A 16,279-nucleotide genomic window follows, 5' to 3' on the forward strand; every position below is an offset into this window, starting at 1 on the left:
TCTGGTTTCTAAATTAAAATTATTCTCATGAACTATTTCAGAATGTAGACAGTATTTCTGCTTTCACTGATATCTTCGGTCCTCTGAAAAGACAAGCTGCTTGTGAACCTCAATGCATTAGGGACACTGATTCCAGAAAGTACGTGAAATTGTAGCTTTTTTTCATGATTGAGATAAACAACCTGAGAGACAGAAACTCTTTATTTAATTTTTGCAACTTTTAGAAATTTTATTGCGTTTTTATAAGGTACACAGCAGAATTTAGTTTGTCACTGTGTTAGCTCCATTGTGCAAACACCAAGCCAAATTGCGAACATCTTCAGTCTCCTTTCATTATGTCCTTGGATAAAAGCATCACAGATGCTATCTCAGCCCCAGGAAGAGCCAAGGAATACTGTGTCATTAGCATCTTCAGATATGCCTAAATGCCCTGGTTTTAGTTTCAGACAGCTGCTTCTGAAACATGTTCTAGAAGCTCTTCAACTACAAAAAGCAGGGAGTGTATCAGGGCAGAGGTAGAGCTTGGGGATCCCTGTAATCTTAAGTAACAAATTAACAAAGTATTAACAGATTAGAGTCTACAGCTACACTGGATGAAAGGTATCCTAGGAAGAAACACCTGAGTTTTGGTGTTTGGCTCTTCCCATGGAACAGCATGAGGGAGGGATGACTGTTAGAAGAGGGGCACAGTATTTCGAAATGGATACTTGCAGATACTCCAGGAAAAATTGGGTCTGAATGGGATCTTATAAAGTTTTTGTGAGATAGGCAGAGATTCTCTTAGAGAAGAAGCTCTGTTCTCCTGAGGACTTTCGTGTGTTTTTCATAAAAAAAAAAAAAAACAGGCTGCTTTCAACTACCATCTTTGAGAAAGCAACCTTGGATTGTATATGCACTGATTTCCTCCTGTAAAAATACAGTCAGAAAGGATGTATCTAACAGCCATCATCTTTTCACAGCTCTGCAGCTGGGAGGACTGCCATTTTTCTGTCATTTCACAAAAAAAAGCTGTGGTTTCTTTCTGTTTTACAGCAACTTTTGGAAGCCAGGAGCAAATAAGGGTTGAAGAAATAACACAGGCTTATGAGCAGTAAATTTGCAGCTTTATACCTAAGGCAGCTAGTGCCAAATTCTGTTCACATAAGCAGTCCTGCTGGGGAACACCAGATCTGTGTGAAAGCACACTCCAGGGCACAGTCTGCTTTAGAGGTGTTTACTACCAAATAAAAATAGTGCAGAATTGCAATCCCTTCTGCCTCCATTACATCAGTGACATTTCTGTTGACCTCAGCAGAATTTGTAATGTCTGATGAAGCTGAAGCAGCACCTTTTCTTTTCCTGGAATTAGGTGATTTAGTTCATTTTAAGGGATGGGAGCATCCCCCACCTCAACATTTTCATAGTGCAAGAAAGTTTGAATGGAATTCAAGTCACTTCTCAGGAATTTGTGTGGTGAATCCAGCAGGTGGATTACTGTGGCTCCATGGAACTGCATGATAAATCAACAACTGTTCACGAGTTGGATTTTTGTTTGCAGAGGTTTAAGGGCATGCTGTGATGGTGCTGCATTCCAGCCCCTCCAGATGTGCAGAGACTGCACTAGATATTATTTAGAGCAGGTGTTTGATGCTTTGCAAGATGCTATGTCAAATATTAGAATCAATAGATTTGGAGATGAGCTTTTAGGCTACTGGGCAGCTGTACCAGAAAGAGAAGGTGTTGCAGGGAAGCTGCCTGGATGGAGGCAGACAGGAGGTCGTGTGTTTGCAATGACAGATGTATACATCTCGTTCACACATTTGCTCAGCTTTTTAATCTCCCATGGTAGTTTCTTGCAATGGTGGGCTCTGCAAATATTTTAGCCCCATCTGTTCTCTGTGTTTCTTTTTTCAGACCATTTGTCTTTTCTTAATTGTCTTTGGTTTATCAGTCTTTCACTTCTTTGTCTCCTCCGTCTTCTTCTGCATTTCCATTGCCCTCCCTTCTTGCTTTTCCTTTCCCTCAGGCTCATACACTCTTTCTTCAGGTCCCTTTTTTTGCCACCCTTTTTTTTTACTTCTATGTCTACATTTTCCTGGGCAGCATGCAAGAGTCAACTGGTAGGGTGTAATCATTCTGGCCACATCTAAATGTGAAAGGGGCTGAAGCTCCTTGAGTTCTTAAAACAATTTTATCCTTCAGCCCCTTGGCTCTGAGAAAGGAGAGGAACCAGCATGTTTCCTCCTGTGGTAACTGATCCAGGTAGTGTTGTGCAGGCTGGTTCAGAAGAGGAACTGCAGCTCAGTTCTTTTTCAGGTAGGCACTGAAACCTCCATCCCTTCCCAATGGGGCCCTAAAGGTATAACTAGGACCTGAGTTGCCAAATTTGGATCAAGGCCTCACCCAGGAGCACTCAGGTCTCCTGTTCTGTTTTGTAGAGAAGGTCAGGTCAAGACATACCAAGTATTTTGGGATTTTTGCCCTTAGTCGTCCTTGGTCTAAGTAGTCAACACTGGTAAAGCTTAGTACAAAAGGTACAGGTGTTATTCTGCCAGAGGCATATGTACTACAGAACATACCTTAGGAATGAAGGGCTTGTACATTGTGTTGGAAGCTGTTCCTGCCTTTGGGGAGTTTCTGTAGTCCGACAAAGATCAGCTGCCATGTCTGGCATTTTCTCAACCCACAGAACTTGGTTATTATCTATCATGGGCTTGTAATTTTATCCATTAGCTGCCAAGCCCTGCTGATAGACTTTTCAGAAATCTGTCAGCCTTTGATAAAGTGCTTCGTCTCAGTCTTTGCCTTTCTTCACACAGCAGATGTTTCAATTGTAATTCGGAAACCCAAAGTTTACCAGATTTTTTACATATGCACAAGGGAAAATAAAACTCTTATGCAAATTATTTCATGTATATGTTACTTTGTGGAAAAAAAAAAAGTCTATGATCCCTGCCTTTTTATTTTCTTTTATTTTAAAACAAGCAAGGGTACTGTGGTGGGGGGAAACAGTTTTCCCTCCTGAAGTTATAAAATGGTAAAACCCCAGGGAGTGGTGACCCTTGAAGTTTTGAGGTTTTACCCAATGAGTGCTTCTGCAAAATATAAACATATCACAAGCAGAATGGAAGAGAAGGTAGTTGTAGTTGTTGTTGAAGAAGTAGCCATGTTGTAAAGCCACAAGGAGTGAGGGCAGGAGCCCCCTGGGGGGCTCTGGCCCCCAGCCCCGGCTGGGGGGGCTGCAGGGACTTGGAACAGTGTAAGGCTGGGCTAAGTACCTGTGGCTGAAAGCTAAAGAAGTTTTCTCCACTGTGAGTGAGCAGAGACAGAGCAGCAGCAGGAGCAGCGTCCAGAAACTGTGGCTAAGAGCCAAGAGATAACTGAAGAAGCAGCAACAAGCATGCAGCCGAGCAGGAAGACAGAGAGTTATCTGAGAGAGCTGAGAGAGAGCCAGCAGCAGAGAGAGAATTAGGCTCTACAGAGAGAGAAAGTTGGGGTAAGAATTGAAACAAAACCCCAAACCCCTCTGAGACCTCCAAGAGAGAGGAGGATGATGGACTTGAAAAAGTCATGGAGTGCTACAGCACTGCAGAGAGGAGCTGAAAAGCTCAGGCGTCCTGGAAAGCTGGACCGGGATGATTAAAGGAATGTGGAGGGGGTGACCTTGGCCCCCCTCGCCGCTGCTGCCAAGCTAAGCTAGCAGCCTGAGATCAGAGCACAGAAGCTGTGATAGAACTCTTGAGGCAAAGGCCTTCAACTGAAAGCTGTCCGAGATGTTCTGACTCAGGGGTGAATCCCCTGAGGAAGGGACCTTCATGGGGGTCTTACACCCCATGATATGACGTGGTGAAGCGAGTTTTGTCCCTGCTGCGCAGTCCACGGAAGAGAAAGACCCTCGCTTGGAGACGATGGGCCGAGGGGCTTGGATACCCTCTTGTGTGTACTGGCAGAGATCCAGATACAGCTGCTGCATGAGAAGAAGAGAGCCTGATGTCCTAGAGAGAATGCTGCTCTGAAAGTAGAAAGGATCTTTTCCTTCTTTCCTCCTGGACTTTTATTTGGAGGGGAGAAGAGATTTGATCTATTGTAAATACTTTTATGTCATGGTAGAGATAGCTAAGATTGTATATAATATATTGTAGTATTTATTTTGTACAGTCATTGTAATATATTCCCTTTCCCCCATTTTGAGTCTCATGTGGTGTTTCGAAAACCCATCTCACATTGGGTTGAGATGTGGGAGGGGGTTTGGACTAGGGAATTGGATTTTTGAGGCTCTCAAACCATGACAGGTACAAAGAACTGTGAGTGTTCTACCAGGTTAGCAATTCCAACCCCTTCTTGCTGAATGCACCATATCACAGCTTTCCCCATAAGCTTTAGCAAACTACATCTTAAAACCTATTTCCTCCTGTAAGACGTCACTCCTTTAATGCTTTTCTTTTAATGCTTAATCTTTTAGCTTTCGGCAGAGTCATGCCTGAATGTGGATTATTAATATCCGTTTGTTCTTATAACAATAATGCAACTGGTCTTAAATGTCCCTTCTTTGTCAGTGCTTTCTCCTAGACGTGTGATTCTGTGTGATAATTGTGTTTTTCCAGAGTAGCTCTATCCTTTCTCTTCTTTTGTTGGTTGGTTAGTTGAAAAAACACAGCTGGACTTTGTAAACTTTGGGCTGACTCGTGGTTCCCATGACTGTCTTCATTATTTGGTTTTTTTCCTTTTATATCTGCAGCAATCTCAATCTTTCTTGAATTTGAGTGAACAACATTTCTTATGTTATTCCACATATTCCCAGTGCAACTCATCAAATTCTTGACTACAGAGAAACACTCTTTTTGTCAGAAATGTTAGGTAACTAGTAACTACCAAGGACTATCAGCAGAAAGATAACTAATAAATACTTCAATTTCAGATGCTCTTTCACCTTAACCTTGCAACAAACACTGAATTTAAGATGCAATTTAAGATACTATTCCTTCAGATATGTGTGAGTTGTTCCTATGATGTTATATTTATGCCTTCTTTCCAGAAGTCATTCTCCCTCCTTGCATTTGCTTGACTTTACTTTGTACTCTCAATAAAAGACATTCAGATCTGACAACTACGCCAAATTCTCAGAGGTCAAGAAAGCTGCAATAAGCCCATGTGCCTGTAGCCACAAAGCCATCCTTCTCCTGCTGTTGTGAGTGCCAGCTCACATCCCCCTCCTGCTTTGATTTCCTGGTGACCTTTTTTTTCAGTGCTCAGCCCTGTTGAGGCTCTCATGAGGGATGCTACAGAAACGAATGGAATTGCTTCCTGAGCGCAGAAATGCCAGACCTTAAACAGGCAGCTGGAGAGGCCATGGGATAAATGAGAATACTCTGCTCTTGAAAAGGAAAAGCTTATTTCTCTGCCAAAAAGTCAGAATCCCTGTAGACTCCAAGTTAGTTGCTTCTGGAGGGAGGAAATGTGGGCCTTTGTATTTCCTCATAATCTTTTATGCAAGCATTTCAATACTGAGTACCTGATTAAATTAGATATCCCTAATTTATACAAATGTTCCTAAAACCACATGGGTTTTCGTTTTTAAATCTTATTGTCAACCTCATAATCTATCATGGATATGTGGGTACTTCTCTTAAGATGACTAATATTAATAGCAACCAATGTTTAGTTTTAAGGTTATTAACAGACCACTTAATTATCCCTCCAGGCTATAATGGGTACACTCAGCCCATGTCTATACAGCAGTGTCAAGCTGTGATAGTCTCCTGTTAACCACACGTGATTCAGTGTGTGATACTGGTCCATTTGCAGTGGGCTACTTCAGGAAGAAATTACACTTGCAAGGCAGCAGGAGTGGAAATGAGATGTTAAGCAGTGGCTGGCATTTCCTGGATTGGATGGAAGAGAAGACAAAACCCCAAAAAAACCAAAATAAAAATATCCCTGTACCTATAATGAAGGAGGGGCTGTTTTCTAGCTGTACCCATCAGGGAATCTTTTTCAGTAAAGAAGGGAGAGAAATAGGACTGTTGTATCAGGACATCAGTGGTGTCTCTCAGGCGAGCAGCACACCAACACTGCCATGTACCTTGGGCTGAGAGAACAGCACACAGCTCTTTTTGCTCCCTCTAAGGGGTTTAGAAGGTGATTTATAGATACCTTCATGAGAGCCAGCATAAGGGAGGTTCACTGATTTTTATCTAAACTGATTCAGTTAAACCACTGAAACTTTTATTTCTTTATTCCCCAGCATGTATTCAAGGCCTTTTGTAGATTAAAGACAATAGCTACCATTAGTGCCAAGCTGCTTTCTTCCCTAGAGCTCAAGTGTTTTGCAAGGGTGAGTGTTATTAATCTGATTGAACAGTTTCATGTGCTCAGTTACAAAGTCTTGAGGCAACTGTTGGAGAATCTGGTGAATGAATCTCAGGTTGTACGAGCTCAGAGAGTGGGGAAAGTTTCCTTGACCCACTTCTGTGAGGCCATGTCTTGCTCCTCAGAGCTGGAAGATAGTTGTGTGCATGTATACTGGATTGAGAGAGCATATAAGGGAGAGTGTAAAGGAAATAAAGGCAGTTTAATATCAGTTCTTGCACTTTTAGAAATTAATTCTGGGGAGTATTGAAAGTGAAAATAACTACTCTTTCATTTGACTGACTTGTTTTCCTCTACTAAACAGCACTCTATCTTTGCCCTGAAACTGTTTAAAAGGAATTGTAATGTATTTCTCCCCAAACTCAGTGATGCTGAGTGCTACAATCGTCTCATTCCTAGGATAAAATCTGTTGAACAGAAGCACTGCTGGTCATAGAGCTGTTCTGACCTCTTGATGTTGATCTGAACTCAGGAAAATGTGAAGGTCAATACTGCTGACATAATGATTTTCATTTGCGGAAACAGGCAAATACGAAACAGCTTGCCATATCAGTAAAGCAGACAGTATCATCCAAGCCTCAGAGTACGTTTTATTAAAGGGTTTGTCTTGGAAAGGCAGACAAAGTCTAGCAATGGAACTGCGGATGTAGCTGTTAAGATAGTAAATGTGGAGGGATTTCTTGTTCTTATCCAAGAGGCTGAATGTTCTCACTAGTTGTCTTGAAACTGTAAATGTGTAAAGATCATGATTTATCTGGTGCTTGAGGTCCTCAGCTGAGAGTGAGGAGTTCTAGGCTCTAGTCTCTTTTCCAAGACCTTACTATATTTCTTAACTAGTGACTCCTGAATGTGAAGTACATGAACAGTCTCTTTGCCCAGTCTATGCTTTAGGTGATTATAGGGAGGGATTTTAGGATTTCATTTCTGGACTTGGTCAAACTTTACCTCCTTGAAGGTTTAAATCCTCTCTAGCATATGGTACTGCTGTACATCAGGTCACAAGCCTCAAACACAGTACTTAAGATTTGGTTACTGGAGTCAGAATGAGATTATGGAAGTTTTCAAATTGAATTGGGGACACATTTTGCTAAGGTTGTTTCAAAATGGAGGTTTGAGGACTTGTATCAATTCTATGCTCTTTAAAACTTTACTCAGGTTTAGAGATAATACAAATGTTCATGCTTTTTTACTGTTCTCATGCTGTTAGACTTTTTGTCATCAGCTTTCACAGACAGTTCAAGTAAAGAAAAAGAATTGAAAATAACTTTCCAACATGTTTTTCAAATTCCACAGGCCAGTGAGTCAGCCCAGTGGTGCAGTGAATTGGTAAAAAACCCTGGCTTTACAGCTGTCATGTGACACATGAACATGAGCTATAACCAACTGCTGCCCCTGATGGAAACATTTGTGGGAGTGATTCGTGGAAGGGGGAGGGATGTCAGAGGGGGCTGGTGTTGTTTTGTAAATGCTTCTGAGTAGGCTAAGGCTTTCAGTTGGAGTAACTGAGCATCTGGTTATGGACTGCATTTATTTCTATAGTAGTAAACAGAAGATTTGAGGCAAAAGTAGAACAAAATCTTGTATTGTATAGATTTGCTGACATGTTGTGCACATTTTGAGCAATGGGGCTGGTGGCACCTCAGTGAAACCTGCGTGTTTCACCAGCTGTTACAGCATTATCCATACAGTAAAGAGCTCAGAAGAGAGGCACTGAAAGATTTAGAGCAATGCCACCTAGTGATAAAATATAATCTCCTGAAATACATAAGTTTTAGTTTTGTAGGCTTTAAGTTCTTTATTTATTTACTCTTTGGCAATTCCACTTGTTAGCATTAAACTTAGACATAAAAAATGTCCTTGAGGCATAGTTAAGAGATTTTGCTCAGCACCAATTTGGATTTACAGGTATGGCTCATACCCCTCTGAGAGTAGTGGGAAGGGCTGATCAGGAGGAGCCCTCTCACCTCACTTCTCTTCTCCTATCTTCTATCAGTTAGAGGCTGAATTCTGATACGACTACTTAGCAGGAGGGAGTGCATCTGAAGGAGTGCATTTTTATCCTTTTGTGCTTGATCATGAATCATTTTTCTCCCCCAACAGCTGCTTATATAAGGTGACCATCTGTTCCATATTAAAAAAACCCCCACATTTATTCAGTGTTGTGCAGCCTATATCAGATGAATATAGGAATGTACTTTGTCCCACATTTCAGCAGTAATCACACAGAGGAGTCTATACAAAGATACAATGATGTGATTTGATAAGATCCATGATTGTTGCAAAGCAAATAGAACATTGCTGGCTTTTTCTTTTTCAGTGTTCATTTTTTTGTGTTTTTTTTTTTTTCTTTTCATATTTCTTTTTATTTTTGTATTTTCTGGTCATACAAATAGTTATTCAGTATCTACAATGCATTACTGTGACCCTTTAATAGTTAAAATTATTTGGACTGTTCTATATTACATACTTCCATAAGAAGACAGAATAGATGCATTTCCCACTGAGATTATTTTTGTCTTGTGATGCCCTTCATGATGTTGGTGATCCTGCTGCTGCTTAATTTCTTCATGCAAGGTATCAACATCTTTCAAAGGGATGGCTCCTGAGATAACGTCAACAGGATGTGACTAAAAGAACCTGCCAAAACAAATCTTTGGGCAAAACAGCAATGCATAGTTGGGGATTGAGTTGCCTTTTCTCTTTGATTTTTTAAAATAGAGGCCCATGGCTCTGCCAAAAACAGTGTCATATATAATAGAAAAGATACATGTACAAAGGTAAACCTGTCTTACAGATTTTTTCCTTTCCCATCTAAATTCCTTTGTCTTAAATTTGACACTGTTGCAAATGAAGTGTCACCCTCTCCTCCTTTTGTGGTATTATTGTACTTTCTTCTCTGAACTGAAGTTTAAATGGAAAATTTGCTGAATCCCAAGTCCTCCCTTTGGACACTGATGCAACTCTGCTTCTATCAGGATGTAAGGGATGCAAAGAACTAAAAATATAGGGGGAAGTCTCTTGAAAGGTCCCCCACCTTGAAGCCAGCATGGTAATTCTGATGGAAGATAAGTTTTTACTCCTTAAAATCTAATTGTGCACCAAAGTCAAAACAAAACCAAAATGAGACCCAAACCAACCCCCAAAATAAACTAGACTTCAGTTTTGCCATACCAAGATATTTATTGAAAACCTGAATTCTCATCCGCTCCTAGCAGCTTCTTTGTTTTCTACAAGTGATATAAAGATGTAGTCAAACATCAGGTTTTTGCAGTAGTTGAGAAGTGAGCTCTTGAGCACAGCCTGCACATGTTTTTGTGATGTTCATTATAGTTATCTCTCAGCAGAAGTAGCAACAGGTAATGCATTTCTTTATTAAGAGAATATGAGAGGAGTTTAGGGGACAAGTGATATGTTTTTCCTAATTATTTATTTGCTCATATTTTTTCCTTTTTTCTTATATTGTCAGAATTGACTTTTGCAATTATGAATGTATAGTTACTTTTTGGTGAATTTTTTAGAAAGCCATGATACTGATTAGTGTTACAATATGCATATACACACTTCTTAATAATTTGGAAAAGGACAGCACTTAGAGAAAAGAAGGTGGAGGGAATAGATGTGTTTGTTTTCATGCCAAAAATCCAGACAAAATTATTTCTGCCAGGGGAGAATTACAAAGGACAAGACAGGCTTTGTCATCCATCTCCCACTGAATTTCAGCAGGCTTTGTATGGCCTGCCTTTTAGATAATCCTCCATTTTTCTTTACAAAAAGTTGTTTATTGTTGCCCTTTACAGCACAAACACTTCTGAACCTCAAAATGGAATGAGGTTTCTTCATGCAAACAGTCTTAGTAATCATTATCTGAGGTATGTGTGAGATGAAGGGAAAAAATTCAAGTTTTCATTTCTCCCTATGCCTTTCCCATTGCTGACCTGTCTCTTCTGTGTCAAGTGTGGCCTCCACCAAACATCTTTTTGTGGCACAGCTGGTGACAGAGGGTTGAGCTGGTGGGTGGTGGCAGCCTAATCTTAATCCTGTCATGTTGGGGTGGCTCTCTGGCTCTCCCATTTCCCAAACCAGTATCTGCAGAAGACTGCCTGTAGCATCCTCTGAGCTTTGTTCCCCAGTTTTCAGCCTATGTCTGCATCCCAGCTCCAGTGTCTCCCTACCAGGAGTGTGAGAACATCACTGTTAGCAAGGAAAAGGTTTTTAGGCAGGGTCTGGGAATGAGACAGCCAAACATGACAAAACTGAAAAGGTAGCTATGCAGAGATCCTGAAGGAAATGACCCTTAACAGGAGTAAATATCTATTAACTTAAAACTGATATTCTGGTGTGATGCTTTAAGCTCTTTTGGGGTTTTCTTTTAATTCATGACTATGTGAGGGAAGAGTTGCTGGTCTGCAGCCTTTTTCAGAGTGGGAGGTGAACTGTAGGGGTGTGAAATTGGTACAAGAAAGAGCACAGACAAACTCACTTCAGTCATGTACCGAGCACCATAACTGTGGTAATACTTGGCGGCTGAATTATGAGAAAGGTGATCAAAGCAGCCCAGAAGAGATGGTGGAGATCATTTACTTGTCTTTTCCTGTACTTTTCTATGGGATGCAAGGCTTTAATTTACAATAGAATACACAGAAATTTTGTAAGCAGGTTCCACCAAAAGGATATTTATAAAATGAAGTCTTGATATGTTTATTTTCCTATCAGCAAGGGGAACAAATTTAGAAGTGGAAGAGTTTAATTTATCTTTTGTAAACTTGGTATTTCAAAGATAAACTTGAAAGAAACCTGCATTTATCTGGATATATGGTGCCATATCTCTAATTTATGGACGCAAAATAATGTCTGTCTGTAGAGAGCTTTCAGCTTCTTGTTTTATTTTCAGTCTTGCCTTTATAAATTATTTTCTTATGATCATATGTCTTGGTTTTTCTTTAAGCTCAAGCACTAAAAAAAAATATGGATTTTCTACTGAGTTGTTTTGCTCTTGGTTGGAAGGAAAGCCTAAAATTTTAATACACAGAAATTAAAAAAAAATCTGTAAACATATCTTTGTTTCAAACTGATGGTTTCTAACTGCTATGATAAAAAAAATATCAAACATTCTGTGAGGAGCATAATATGAAATCTAAAATGAAAAGGACAACAGCAAATACACAATTTTTCAGCATTTTTTAATTACAAATCAAACCCCTGTTTTTTACCCCAAAAAGTTGTCATGGAACTGTTAACACCACATATGCATTATGACTGCAATAAATTGCATTTTTTTCTGTCCCATGTTTCAGCCAAATGTTCACTACAAGTGGTCCCCCACCTGTATGTAGTGACCCATTCCTCTCTATCAAAGAGATGAACAGTTACAAGGACTCAGAAAGTTAAATGAACTGCAATTGCTGCATTCTCTTCCCCACCTTCCCTCAGCCTTTCTGTAATTAATTTGAAACACAATCGGGAGCTTCCCGAGGCAAACACTTAGATTTGTTAGTAATTCAGGAAACTTTCATCGCCCACGTGGGTGGATTTCTCGGAGACAAATTTCTGGATGTTTTGATGTTTTGTTTTTGAGTTCTACTTTTCAGTCTTTCCTTTGATGCAGGATCTCTGTCCCTAACTTCACATACCCAGTCATTTTCCTTTGGTCCAATCATGGTCAACAGACATCTTTGTACCTTGGCTTTCTTGTACCCTCTTCTCTTAAGTCTGCTGCTGTTGTTGGGTTTTGGTTTTGTTTTGGTTTTTTTTTACACTAGTATTTCCCGGTCTTGTTTAGAAGCTTTCTTTCACCCTATGAGAGAAAAAACTATGAGAAATAGCTATGGTAACTCATACATCCACCTTTTTATCATTGTGCTCAAATGGTCCAGATGTGTGTTTTATTAAAATCCTCTTTAAGACAGTCATGGCTGGTTGCCAAATCAGCCTAAAGTGGACCAATAGTGGCTGTGCTCTCTCTGAACTTTTTTACTGTGGTTTCAGCTTTTCTTTCCTCATACCTGTGCTGCTCAGTACCAAAACAAACCAGTTTAAAGCTTGCTCTTATACACTGTCATAAGATGATCCACAGCAAGGCTGGCAGACAGATATACCTTTAGAGTATTTCTGGAATCCTTCTGAAGTGACTTTGATCCTGTAGCTGAAGTAGGACAACTCAGCTGTGAGTTGGTTGGCTCAACTTCCCTAACAGTTCCTGATAGCATTTCACTTCATTCTTTTTGTTTTACACATTCAGCTACACATGTTCTCCTGTGCTCTTGATGTGTGGAGAATGTAAGTTTGTTATTCTTCTATAGTCTCTTGTTCTTGCTTTTATTCAAATAAGCCTGGTCATTCCCTGTCCTTCTAAACAAGTTTCCCAAACAATACTGCTTCACTTTCTTTCAACTGTGGGCTTTTCAAATACGCATCCAGTTCTTACCTTTTGAAATCTCGTGCCTTTTTAATTCTATTTCTGTGGCTCAAAATGTAGATATTGTCTTTGAGGCTGCTTCTAAGTCCACTTAAGGCATGCATGCTCACTTCACAGTTTCAGAAAGATAGGTTTAAGAGAGACTCAGACTTGTGCCAAAGGATGCTCATGTGCTTTGCTCTCTCACAACATGAAATTTAATTATTGCAATATTCTGTTTCCAGCTCTTCAGAACGCTATAGCTCATGTAATTGCTGGGATGAAAGCAATGTAAATCTTGTACTTGGGACTGACTTCCACAGCAAGGAAGTGAGTTCTTACAATTTCCTCTGACACACTGGTCTCTTGGTACGGTACCATCCTGTGCAGTCCTCAGAAAATGAAACATCTCCTGTAAAAGTTAGTACTTTATTGACCTCATAATGAGCACCAATTACTTGTTGTAAAATAACAGTAGTAATTTAATGGTTGTTTAAAAATGTAGCCAGCAATCCATTTGGGAACTGGAATTGTCAAACTAATTTTATATCATTTTTTTAAGCACCGTTGTAGTTTTTGACTGGTAAAGCTAGTATTGTTGTTTATTTGTCTTTTGTTAGATAAGCCAAAATTATATGAGTAACCTTGGTCTCTTTTACTGGACTGACTGATGAAGCTGAAAAAAACGCAGGTTTTTTTGATCCATCATGTTTATGACATTGTTTGTGTCTGGGAGACCCTTAATATCCTGTGACATGTCAGTGAATAAATAGGATACAAAATCAAAATGGCCTTTATGACACAGACTAAAAACTGATTGAATGCTAGGTCCTTAAGTATAATTAAAAACTGGGAATCATTGCTGGAGTTGATTTGATTCTGGAGAAGTTCCAAAGGACTGGGGCCAAAAAATGATCTCTGTAAGATCTTGCTAATCCAGTACATCAGTGTAAACTCATTACTGATAAAGTTTGTAGGTTGAAGAAGGAAGCCATAAACTATAAAAGAGAGGAGTGCTGGGTGATCTGGATTGTTTGGAGAGCTCCATGGATGTAAATGACATGAATTGTGGTCAAGTACGGTAATATATATCTAGGGACAAAGTTCTTTGGCCATGCAGGGTACGTTAACCTGTCCTAGAGAGCAGCAAACCTGAAGAGGGCTCACGGGCAATGAGAGGTGTGTGAGTCAGCATGGACACTCTGCTGCACATCAGGGAGACTGAATGAAATCCTTCACTGGTGAAACACTGGGTTCCCAGTAAGAATAGAAATGTGATGTAATATCCATTTAACACTGACCCGACCTCTGCTGAAAAAATACCTGATGCAGCTACAGTTCACAATTCAAGGAGTAAAAAGATTTAATGGGAAAGGTTGAAGGGACGGAAAATATGCCTTACAGAAAGAGACTTAGGGAGTGTTATCTATATCTTTATAATCACAACATTAAAGCTATCAGCTGGGGATAATAGTAGTTCAGTAGTTCCATGAACAAATTCATAATAAAAACAAAACCTAGAAGTCAATGCAGGACCAACTGGTGTTCTAGAGAGAGGTAGAGTTACAGCTTCTTGCAAATGGCTCTAAGCAATCATTGGAACATTTCCCCAGTGGCCGTAATAGATCAGTCTCAACTTTTAACTCAAGATTGGCACATTAAGGAAAAAAAAGGACTACAGACTAGATGCAAGAACTAATACACATAAGCCCTTCAGCTTTCATAAAGCACTGGGTTAGATATCCCAATGGTCCTGTCTAGTCTTAAACTTCCATAGTCATCAACAAAACGACCATTTTTTTTTAAGTGGCCTCTTCGGGTGTAGTTTTCACTTCTTGGTGTTATTCAGATTGGACTTTTTCACCCAATCTTTCCTAACCTAATCTTTTTCTTTTTATTATTTTTTTAACATCATATAGACAGAGCCATCAAAGCTTGTCATGGTGAGGTTTATAAGCCAGAGCCAGTTGGTGCTGTCTCCTTGGCAATGTCTCTTTAGCGGCAGCAGCTTGCAGAGCAGTCCTGTCAGACATCGGGGCTGTCAGAATGTGCACAGCAAATTACTTAGTCACACCCCTCACCCAGGCTTATGATATGGTCCCAATTTCTGAATGTGTGCAGGATTTTCCTTGCTGGGTTTCTCCATTGCCTTTGTTATTGATGTTCCTCTTTCTATGGACTGGCAACAAAATGGAAAGAGGTGTGTCAACCAAGGGAAAACCTCAGGGTGAAGAAAGGCTTACACACACACACATACATAAATATATATATATATATATATATATATGTATATTTACAGATGAGAATTTAAAGTAGAGAAAAAGCCTTTCCCTGATTCTGTTTTATTTTCCTTTAGTTTCTGATCCCAAGGAACATCTGTAGATGGAACCCAGTAGGGCCTTCATTGCCTGTCAAGCAGTTGCCAGCAGGTATTACTGATCCAAGGGTGTCACAGGCCTCAAGTTACCTGGAAATGCACCATGCAGCAGAATGGGAAGGATATTGTAAGGAGAAGTGTTGCTGAGTATTGATGAAAACAAACAGCTTGGCTTAAAGAAATAACATATAAAGTTGTTTTTAATAGCTGTCTGTGCTTAGAACACGCATCTAAAAGCTGGATTTTATCGACATAATCTCTTAATGAGGCTGCAAAGTTGTTTTCCTTCTCTACTGTGCTATTTCTCATGTTTTACCTTTCCCTCATGTTTGATTTTTTTTTTCCAACATCAATCATTCATTTACAGCCCTTCTGTTGATGTAAATGGGCTTTGGATCAGGCTCCAAGTTACCATTTCCCTTCTGTTTGAATAGGGATTTTCTTTTATCCAGAGGAAGGAAATCAATAATTTGCATGACAAACCAATGCTCATTCAGATTCACAATCATGCTATGAGCTTTTCTGTCATTTTCTAAAGCATTTTAGGATAATGGAAGAAGAGTTTCACTTGTGATTTCTGCTGTTTTCCTTTGTTTTCCTCAATAGATTTAAGGTCTGTACTGCCTTTCAGCCTTTGCAGGACAGATTACAGTAAATCTATCTTTTTGTTTGCTTTAAAGGCAGTACTAACTTTCCATGCATTCTGTGCCCTGAGTCTTTCCCAGGGGATCATTCAGGGATCCATCAAAGGATTAACCTTTGGCGTGACAAATTAACAGATGTATCTGTAGAAACAAACTAAACTATACCTTGCAGTAAACTTGTATAACCTGTACCATTCTTTTCCACTTGGAGTTTTGCAGATGGCAGGTTATCTACAGAACTGAGCTCCCATCCTTTTTAGGTGCTGCTACCTCTGCAATCCCACCAGTGCACAGAACACTCACAATCCTTGGCTGTCTCAACACAGGGAATGCCCAGGTGCTTTCCTGCCAGTCTTCCCCTGCAAACTCATGTTTGGGGATTGCTCAGGGAGCCTGGACTGCTGTGTGATCCTGTGCAGGCTGGCAGAGCAGGCTGGAGGTCAGTGCAGAGTGGGGAACCCTGGGCCTGATGCTTTCCCCGACTTTGTCCTAAGAATGCTTGATCACCTCCCTGTG

This window comes from Chiroxiphia lanceolata, chromosome 3 (genome assembly GCF_009829145.1).
Source record: "Chiroxiphia lanceolata isolate bChiLan1 chromosome 3, bChiLan1.pri, whole genome shotgun sequence".
In the NCBI taxonomy this organism is placed as follows: Eukaryota; Metazoa; Chordata; class Aves; order Passeriformes; family Pipridae; genus Chiroxiphia; species Chiroxiphia lanceolata.